Source organism: Brachyistius frenatus, unplaced genomic scaffold (assembly GCF_029030835.1).
Source record: "Brachyistius frenatus isolate BFR_SWC_R1_liver_20210118 unplaced genomic scaffold, ASM2903083v1 Contig_269, whole genome shotgun sequence".
Taxonomy (NCBI): domain Eukaryota; kingdom Metazoa; phylum Chordata; class Actinopteri; family Embiotocidae; genus Brachyistius; species Brachyistius frenatus.
Window position 1 is genome coordinate 139,990 of NW_027210868.1, and position 10,569 is coordinate 150,558.

Genomic DNA, 10,569 nt, shown 5'->3' on the forward strand with positions numbered 1-10,569 from the left:
AATAATAAACTTTATTTGTATGGCACCTTTCATACAAGAAATACAGCTCAAGGTGCTTTACAGTAAGAGAATTACATGCAGTGTTTAATTCATTTAATTTGTTTGAACATTATTAATGAGATATATAAGTGAGATAAATACAACAAGGATGTGCATTTCACACACTGCTGTTGGACTACTGGGTTCTGTTTAGTAAATAAAGGGACTTGGAGTTAAACCTCATGTCAGTAGATGTTACTAACAGATAAAACCCATCAGCTGTAACACATCGGCTGGATCTCATGTCCCACAGCTGGTTGATTGACAGCTGAATATCAGCTGTAGTTTGTCGAAAAGACTAAAAACCAGCTCTGCACTCCTGAACACTTCTTGCTCTACAAAAAAACCCATAAAAAGCACCGATCCATCCTGTGTTGATGTTGAAGTCACAGTTTGCAGCAAGAATTCACTGTTGAGCCATCCGGGAGCGTCAGGGAGGATTCCTCCTCTGATGCTCCTCCGGTTGGGAATTTCTTGTCTTCATCTGAGTCTGTCCGTTTCCATCACTGCCGATGTCTAGAAAGTAAGAAAAGGACAAGAAAAAGGTTATTTTCTTTTTCCTTGCATGTGAAAAGTCTTCACCAGCTCTAAAGCTCTTCATGAATGCCTCCATTATAAACTGTAAATAAAGACAGCAACTGTCCACTATTTTACAAACAGGGAGTCAACTATGATATCAGGAGTTTAAAACAGGTTAAAAGCTGTAGAGTTGCAGCTGCCCAAAAAAACCACGTGTTAAAAGACTCATAATACCACTGCCCTATCATCAGATCAGCTCCGGGTCATCCTTCACACAAAAAACAATGGATTTAAAATGACAAAAACATCTTCTAAACTGGCTCGGCTGGTGAAGAGGAACACGTTAATACCATAAACATGTGCTCCTTTTTATCTTTTAAACTGACACGGAGACGCTTTAAACATGATGTGTTGTGGTCAACATCAGTCAGGTCATCATACAGGAGGGGAAGTGAAATGTTCTATTTTCTGAACAATAACAGACAAGTTTGAAAAGCCAACAGGCTAGTTCCCCCGAATTATTATTATTATTATTATTATTATCAAAGCATCATTGAAGTAAATTATGAATTCTACTTTGTATTCTTACTGTTTCACCAAAACCATGTAACATTTAGAATTTTAGACCAAAACACATCTTCTGTACCCGTCAGTTCATCTGTCCATCACCACACGTTGACGTGTTTCTGCTTGGAAACAGAAATCGACTCCAATGTGGCTCAAAGTTTTACTTTTTATTTTGAAAACTGTTTATTTTAGATCCAAACAATCGGAAGGTGTTTTATTGCGTGTTAATAACGATTAAGGCTCTGATCTGCTTTCTCATCCTGTACCTTCCCTCCTCGACATCGAGGACGCTTCCAGGCAGGCGGACGTTGAGCGTCTCTGGGAGCAGGAAGACCAGGCCGCCGCTGACGATCCCCGTCAGAGCGAAGACCATCTGGGGCAGAGAAACCCAGACGTCCTCCAGGAGCAGGATCATCGGAGCCGGGGAGCTGCCGACCCGACAGAGGCAGGAGGTGTAGCCCAAACCGCACCGCCTGCTCGACAACACAACCGGCAGGTTTAACGTCGCCCCTCAGGCACCGTCTCCTCCCGCGTGGTTGCTGGAGGCAACACACGTTTCCATGTGGGAAATCTAAGCGATGTACTGTTGTTGATGGGATCAGAAACGAGCGTATTTTAGCCAAAGGAAAACGGCCCACCTGAAAGAACAATATCAGTTGAAGTGTCGTCTACATTTGTGGTGTACCTGTCAGAGCAGAGGAGCCGCTGCTCCACCGCTGCCATCACATATACAGAAAAACACCACCAAACTCATTAACAGGTAAGTACCTCAAACAAAAGCACTTTAAACAAAGCAAAATATACTTTGAAGCATCTCAGATTAGGTCTATTGGTTGTGTTTCCTATTTACGAATGTTTAAATGTAAATGTCTTTAAATCATATAAATAAATGTGGCTGTCAACTCTAACTGCTCTGTCCCATCTCAATAAATGATGTGTCAGTGAAAGCACCACGAGGTTGGCCCTTGTGGTCTGAGGACCCCGGTGGGGTTTTACCTGAGGACGGTTGGGTAGAGTTCAGCCGAGTAGAGGAAGGCGGTGGTGAACGCCGCCTCAGAGAAACCTTTGGCCACCACAGCGATGCAGGTACGAGTCACGTAGTACACTGACAGCGAAACAGAGCAATGACGAGAACCATTTCAGGAACTTCAGAGTGGATCTGTGCAGTTAACACATAAAACACAGCGGTGCGGAGAGTTAAACAGACAGTGAGTATTAAGTCTGCAACCTCCAAACGTCTGCAGGACAGCACCGATGCTACCTGGAGGTATGACTGTGTTTATTCCAATCAGCGCTCCCGTCGTGATCAGAAACCACGCCTGGCCGTTCCTGCGGCCGATCCAGTCCAAGACAAAGTAGGTGCAGATTTTGGCGGGAGCTTCGATGGCGGCATAGATGAACTGAGTGAGGTAGATACCGACGCCGGAGATCCTGAAGCTGATCCCGTAGTACAGGAAGGACACGGCGAACCTGGATGGACAGTCTCAATGAAAACACACGGCGGCACGTCGGGCTGCGCAGCACGGTCATTTTAAAAAGGATGATTCGGTACCAGAACAACCCAGAACAGAGCGTGATCTTCCTCAGCTGAGGGGTTTTGAACAGATCCAGGTAGAAGTGGCTCCTCTGGGCCCCCTCAGACACCCAGAACCTGAAACAGTGAAAGTCTGAGATTACAGCACACTGAAAGCAGAGGCAGATGGGTTAACTCACCTGGCTGCTGCATGGCCTTATGGCAGACACACACACACACACACACACACACACACACACACACACACACACACACACACACACACACACACACACACACACACACACACACACACACACACACACACACACACACACACACACACACACGTTATCAGCAGCAAAAAGCAACAAAAGTCGTTAGAGTTGTTACAAGATGGAAACCCAGAAGAACGCCTGAACCCTCAAACCCTCAGAACCGTTTTTAGCCAAGCAGTCGCACAAAACATGCCAACGTGCTGCACACGTTCCCATTGGGACGCCCTGCAGAAACACAACGCATCAGCCTGCGCAGGTCCAGACCACAGCAGGTTATTTCAGGCCACTTGAAGTCCTTACTGCAGAACTTTACAACATTACACAGGAATTAGGGCTTTAAAACAAATAAAAAAATACTTTTCCAGATGAATAATGTATCTAATCATGTCAATATGATTAAATTAATGAATATTGCTTACATGCTGATGGTGTAATAATTCAGTCAGACTTTATAACTCTGAAATTAATCTTTGTACATTACAAGTACTTAATACTTGACTTAAGACTGGCTGAAAGGGTTTAAATGTTTAATGATCCCTCCTCCGCTGAGTGGAGCTCACAGGGATCAGATGAGGGTTTAAACACAACACAAACACAGACCGTTGAAGAGCTCAGCTGTCGGAGAGCTGTCCGAACAGGATGGCTCCAAACGTGACTCCGAGGAAGAAGTAGGTGGCGAGAGCTTGATTCAGCTGCTTGCTGTCACACACCAGATCCCACTGAGACGGGTTAAAACAGGGAAACATGTCGGTACGGTCGGTGATGTCACCGGCAGGTTCGCAAACACTCAACCTTTCTTGTCTTCTGCTGAATCAGCAACATTTTTTGCTTGACTTTTAATTTCTGAGATCCACTTTTTTAATGTAATTGTTCTTTTTAAGCGTTTAATGGTTCATGTTTTGTTGCTTTAATTCATTCTGTTTTTATCTGTTTTTTTTGTATCCAGTTTTACACACACTTGTAATTTGATATATCCTCTTTTTTTTTTAATGGTGTTGAAGCTGCTTTTAATGTGTTTCCTCTGTAAATCACATTTCACATAAAGTTCATCATTATTATTAGTTTTAGTCAGATATCAGTAGTTTTTCTGAGTCTTAGTCAGAGACATTGACGTCCATCTCTGTGGTATACAGTCACTATGGCAACCGACTCAGTTTACCATTTAAAGGATGGTTCTCTCTATCGTGCTCACCTGTAAAGCTACCTAAAGCTACCTGTTGAGAGTTAAAGCATTGGAGGGTGTGTTTCATTCATCCAGAGGAAGACTTTGATCTTGAGGAGGGAAATTGGGGCAATTTAGCTTTTCTGCATGTGACTCTCCTTTTTGCTTGTTTCTTATCATTACTGAGTACGAAGGATGAATCAGAAATCACTTGCAGGCTTTGAATACTTTTTCTTTGGTGCATTTCTTCATTTCTAATGAATCACTTTGATTTAATGAGCTCTAATTTTGCGTGTCCTCACCTCGGTGGCCGTTGTGGAGCCAAACTGTGAGCGGTCGTAGGTCCATCCCTGTGGACACGCTGCGGTCCGGTTTCCCTGGCCGAGGTCCGCGGTCAGCGAAGGATCGAAGACCCTGCAGGAGCTGAAGGAGCCGTCGGCCTGGCGGGGGATCCGGAGGGCCAGGTCCTCCGGGTCGGACCCCCAGCTGCCTCCATCACCGTTCTCCGAGCTCCCCAGGGAGCAGCGATGAGGAGGGGTGGCGGAGACAAAGTTGTGCAGGAGGAAGTGGAGAGGGAGGATGGCCCGGGGGAGGAACAGGATGAGCAGGACCAGGAACTGGAACTTGGAGAAGCCTCCAATGACCTCTAGGATCTCTTCGAACCTCATGGTGAGGACATGAATGAGGTGAGGAGCTCTCTGGGACTGACTGCAGTTCACAGAATCAGCTCCTTAAGTCCACAGAGAAACCAGGCGGTCAGTGGGAGGGGCTTCAAAAAGTGTGTGTGTTGTGTTCATGTGTTTGTGTGCCATTATTCATGCTGTACGATCATGTGGTTCATTGTTTGGGGGGACAGAAAGCATGTGTCCATTCATGTAACTCAGGGACACGCTCAGAGACAACTGATGTGCTCCATGTGACATACTTCCATTAGTACATTAATAAATAAACTCCTACATGTCAGGACTCTGACTGTGTAAAGCAGGAGTTTTAACAGAGTCGTGTTGTTTCAGATCACACTGACAGGAAGTGACCTCATCATGTGAACACATCCCCCTCCACAATATCTGAAGCTTAATTATTTTACCCAGAAATCAACGTGTTTTTGTGTCCTCTACGGAGCGGACCTCGGCCAGGGAAACCGGACCGCAGCGTGTCCACAGGGATGGACCTACGACCGCTCACAGTTTGGCTCCACAACGGCCACCGAGGTGAGGACACGCAAAATTAGAGCTCATTAAATCAAAGTGATTCATTAGAAATGAAGAAATGCACCAAAGAAAAAGTATTCAAAGCCTGCAAGTGATTTCTGATTCATCCTTCGTACTCAGTAATAGAGATCAAAGAAATGAGGAAGATAGATTAAAAGCTTAAATGACAATAAGAGCGGTGAAATAGAGTGAGATAAGAACTAGAAACTAAAAACAAGTATAAAAGATGAGGACAATGGTTTAAAAAGATTAAAAGTTAGAGTTAATCTGAAGGTTTGATAAAACATGAGATAGAGATGAGAGGAATTAAAAGTATGGAAAGGTAACTAAACATGATAAAAGGTGTGGAAGTGAGGAGGAAATAAATAAATAAAAGCGTATGAATACACACGACACCGTTAACATACATGAAGTTAGCTCAAATGTCCCAGTGTATAAAAATGAAATGAATGACCATGTGGACTTTACAATTCTCAGGTAAATGAATTGTTGGACATGAATTGTTGTAGTGTTTTGTATGTCTTTTTATGTTTTTTCTTTTATTGTGTATCTATGTTAACAATGAAGTTATTGTGAGAAAAAAAAGAAGAAAGCCTGGAGATTGTTAATGAGCGACAGAAACCACTAGAAACAGAACGGGAAGGACAGACAGGAGAAAAGCAGCATGTTTGTTGGATGATTTGTGTTCACTGTCAGTCCGTCGCTGGGTCTTGTTTTTGGGGAGTTCAACAAGGATACGATCATTAGTTATTTACTTGTGTTTCTGTTAAATGTGCAGCCTTTAACTAATAACTTAGCTACGGTAAGTCAGACGGAAACTTTCTTATGTTGTGTATTTCACCAGTTTTCTTTGCGTAAAGACACTTTTTAAAAATGTATTTATTAAAAAAATGTATTTTAAAATTTGCTCTTGTTGTGGTCCTCCGTCCCTCCTCCGGACCGCCTCCTCCCACCCGGTCCGGCCCAGTCTGGTCGCCGAGAGGCTCCCTTTGAGGGGGTGGGGGGTACTGTTAGGATCCCTGTCTGTCCCTGGTGTGTCTTCCTCTGTTTTGTCCCCAGTCGCTTCTCCTCCTGTGTGCTGTCATTCCCCTGTCTGTTTGTTATTGTGTCCCCATGTGTTCTGTGTCCTCCTCCTGTCACCTCCCATGGCCACACCTCTCACCGGTCTGAACAGCTCACTGATCACCACCTGCAGGTGGCTCATTTCACTGATCACCTCCCTGGACTACATCAACCCGGTTCCTGCAGACCGTTCTGCTACCAGTCAGTGCTACCAGTCAGAGCTACCAGTCAGTGCTACCAGTCAGAGCAGTGCTACCAGTCAGTGCTACCAGTCAGAGCTACCAGTCAGTGCTACCAGTCAGAGCAGTGCTACCAGTCAGAGCTACCAGTCAGCAGTGCTACCAGTCAGAGCTACCAGTCAGAGCTACCGGTCAGTGCTACCTGGTCTCTGTCTGCCTGCTGCCGTGTCTACAGCTCCCTCCCAAACATTGCCCGGACCAGAGCTGGTGCGTGTTCGCTTCGCCCCGGTGAGAATTGGTGGAGTTTCCCTCCCGACTCGGGAGGAGTAGAGAAGACTTTAGGTACCTGACCTGTAGGAATAAAAAACTGTTTTCTGAACTTATTCCCGAGTCTGTGTCTGTGTTTGGGTCCAGTTACACTCCACATCACAACAATTACAGACCGACGTGTTACAGACTGACGTGTTACAGACCGACCGACGTGTTATAGACCGACCGACGTGTTACAGACCGACGTGTTACAGACTGACGTGTTACAGACCGACGTGTTACAGACCGACGTGTTACAGACCGACCGACGTGTTATAGACCGACCGACGTGTTACAGACCGACGTGTTACAGACTGACGTGTTACAGACCGACGTGTTACAGACCGACGTTACAGACCGACGTGTTACAGACCGACGTTACAGACCGACGTGTTACACCGACGTGTTACAGACCGACGTTACAGACCGATGTGTTACACCGACGTGTTACAGACCGACGTTACAGACCGACGTGTTACACCGACGTGTTACAGACCGACGTGTTACACCGACGTGTTACAGACCGACGTGTTACAGACCGACGTGTTACACCAAGGTGTTACAGACCGACGTGTTACAGACCGACTGACGTGTTACAGACCGACGTGTTACACCAAGGTGTTACAGACCGACATTACAGACCGACTGACGTGTTACAGACCGACGTTACAGACCGACGTGTTACACCGACGTGTTACAGACCGATGTGTTACAGACCGACATGTTACAGACCGACCGACGTGTTACAGACCGACGTGTTACAGACCGACCGACGTGTTACAGACCGACGTGTTACAGACCGACACGTTATAGACCGACTGATGTGTTACAGACCAATGTGTTACACTGACGTGTTACACCGACGTATTACAGACCGACATGTTACAGACCGACCGACATGTTACAGACCGACGTGTTACAGACCGACGTGTTACAGACCGATGTGTTACAGACCGACATGTTGCAGACCGACGTGTTACAGACCGACGTGTTACAGACCGACCGACGTGTTACAGACCGACGTGTTACAGACCGACACGTTATAGACCGACTGATGTGTTACAGACCAATGTGTTACACTGACGTGTTACACCGATGTATTACAGACCGACATGTTACAGACCGACCGACATGTTACAGACCGACATGTTACAGACCGACGTGTTACAGACCGACGTGTTACAGACCGACATGTTGCAGACCGACGTGTTACAGACCAACAGTAGCTGCAAGATTAAAATCAACTCATTACAAATCTTTGGTCTGAAATGGGCTATAAGTTCTGTACATTATTTTACATATTTTATATCGTATTTATGATAATAAAAATAAAATGTATTTTGTAAGAGGTACAGGAATATTGTATAACGTGTATCATGTATTCAAATTTTTGTTTGATATTTGAACCCCTCACTTCTACTGAACTAAGTGATGTTTATTTATCTATCACATTTTCTATTTGCTTCAATACGTAACTAAAGTCCTCAGAAAACGGTCAAAGTTGGTGTAAAGTGTTCATGTGAATTTTGAATATTATTTCACTACTTTATGTGGTGTGTTTGTAATTCATGACAATGGAGCAGTGACGGTTGTTGAGTTTCACTAGTTTTATATGTTAAGGCCAAAACAGCTAGTATCATTCTTTCATAACTTTACAGTATATTTGTTTTAAGACTTCTGGTTTTAGGTCTGACGGACGGTCTACGCTTCGTATCGTCTGTTTCCACGGAGGCTGAGTCACTGCATCTTGTGCAGTTAACAGAATAAGGAACCTCTGAAGCGAATGGAATCTATCGAGGGTTTGTAGATTAAACTATTGATCATTCAGAAGATGAGATTTTAATGATGTTTTAACTGTATAGGAGACATCTGAAGGTTTTTCATCCAGCGCAAGAGTTCCATACAGTTCATCAAAAATGTCAGAGGTTTGAATAAAAATGTTTTTTTACAAAATGTAAATGACAAATATATAAATGTTTGCTGCAACCCCCCCCTGCAGGGACTCTCAGTGGGTCGGCAGATGAGCGGCAGCAGAAGTCATCTCTAAGTGTTTGTGGCTGTGATCTGCTTGGCGTGTGTGTGAAGTTTACCTCACTCTGTTTACAGCCGGTGTGTGTGTGTGTGTGTGTATGTGTGTGTGTGTATGTGTGTGTTTCCACACTGACAGTTGTCCACTCGGCACATCTTCTATTCTCAAGTTATAATACCACCAGGACTTTCACTGCATCTGCAGATGCACTTTAGGTAATAATCACTCGACAAGGAAAACATTGCTATTATTTGTCCACCCTGACCAGCAGTGATGTCCCCCGTTGGTTTGTGAACATCTGTTATAAAGTGACAAGTTGGGAATCTGTCCATCACCATCTTTGCTAGTTCGGAGCGGTTTGGAGCAGGAAGTGACCATATTTGGATGAGCTGGGGGAGGAGCCAGCGGTGGATCTGACCGATCTGATCGGAAACCTGATGATACTACGTCCCGCCCACCGATAGCTGTAACCTGACTGCACCACAGGCCTGTCAATCAAACAGACACGCCCCCAAAAACAGGTCTTCTTGAATCTTCTTTTCTAATGAATGAGGGATTATTTTCAGATGGACCTCCAGAAAACTAAGAAGAAGGAGTGACTTTAGCTAACAACACCGAGATAACTGATGGACACATTTTATTCACTTTGGATTTGATGAGAGAAGTTGAATGGGAGTCTATGGAGCCGGAGGCTTTTTGGAGCCGACCTCTAGTGGCACTCGCTGGTATTGCAGCTGAAGACACTTCTGGATCAGAACCATTTTACAGACCTGAAGCTACGAACTCTTTTATATCCAGTCTGGGACCTTGACACATGCATCTCACGCTGGCTGTTCGTGGCTGCTCAAACCTGCTAACATTTTTTAATCATGCAGGTTGCTGCTCGCCTGCTGACCTCTGACCTCTCTGGACTGGTTTTTAGGGTTAACCAGATGCAAAGGGGTGAATGATCTCAGAGCTGGAAGCTGCTACAAAGTGATGGTCTGCAACAAAGACTGCAGCTGATTCATTATTTTCATCCATAATTCAGAGACTAAATGATATCAGATCTAAATCCTCACACACCATGAACATGTTCACACTGCAAACTGCAGAATTGAGCTGTCACTGAGTATCTGAATCTTAAAAGATGAGTCCAATATGGAACATAGAACAGCTATTATTTTTAATTTGTTGTGTTGTCTTGTGTTGATGCAATTAGCAAATCAAAAAACAGAGGTCTGTTTGAAAATACAAATGGAGTAAATGACAGTTAACAGTTTGGACACACTGTGACACATGACCTCCACGATGTGCCCGAGACAACTGCGTCTTCTATTTCAAAAAAGTATGACTGTGTAAAATCCCAGCAGTCAGCACAGAGGCCGAGGGGAATCAGCTGACTGTCAAATCAATTTTCTACAGAAGTCACAAGGGTTGAAAAACAACTTCTGGATTCAAACACAAAGAACAATTTTCTGCTGATCAACTAATTGATTAATCGATTAGCTCCTCTGAGTTCTGTGTGGTGCCCTCAAAAGTTCCACATGGTTATTTGTAGTGATTATCTTGCAGCATTAGAGGCGATAAGCTGTTGAAAGAATGAGGCAGCAGAAGGAATTGCAAAAAGAAAGCAACTCTGAAGGAAAACATTAAAATATCTTGTGTATGTTTCTCTGGAAGTTTATTTTATAATCAAAAGTGGAATTTTAAAAATATGGC

The 10,569-nt window shown here is 44.3% G+C and overlaps 1 pseudogene; it reads right to left on the reverse strand.

Moving 5' to 3' along the window:
* Positions 1–542: 542 nt before the first annotated feature.
* On the reverse strand, positions 543–4,746 carry LOC138634608 (solute carrier family 22 member 7-like; annotated as a pseudogene).
* Positions 4,747–10,569: the final 5,823 nt, after the last annotated feature.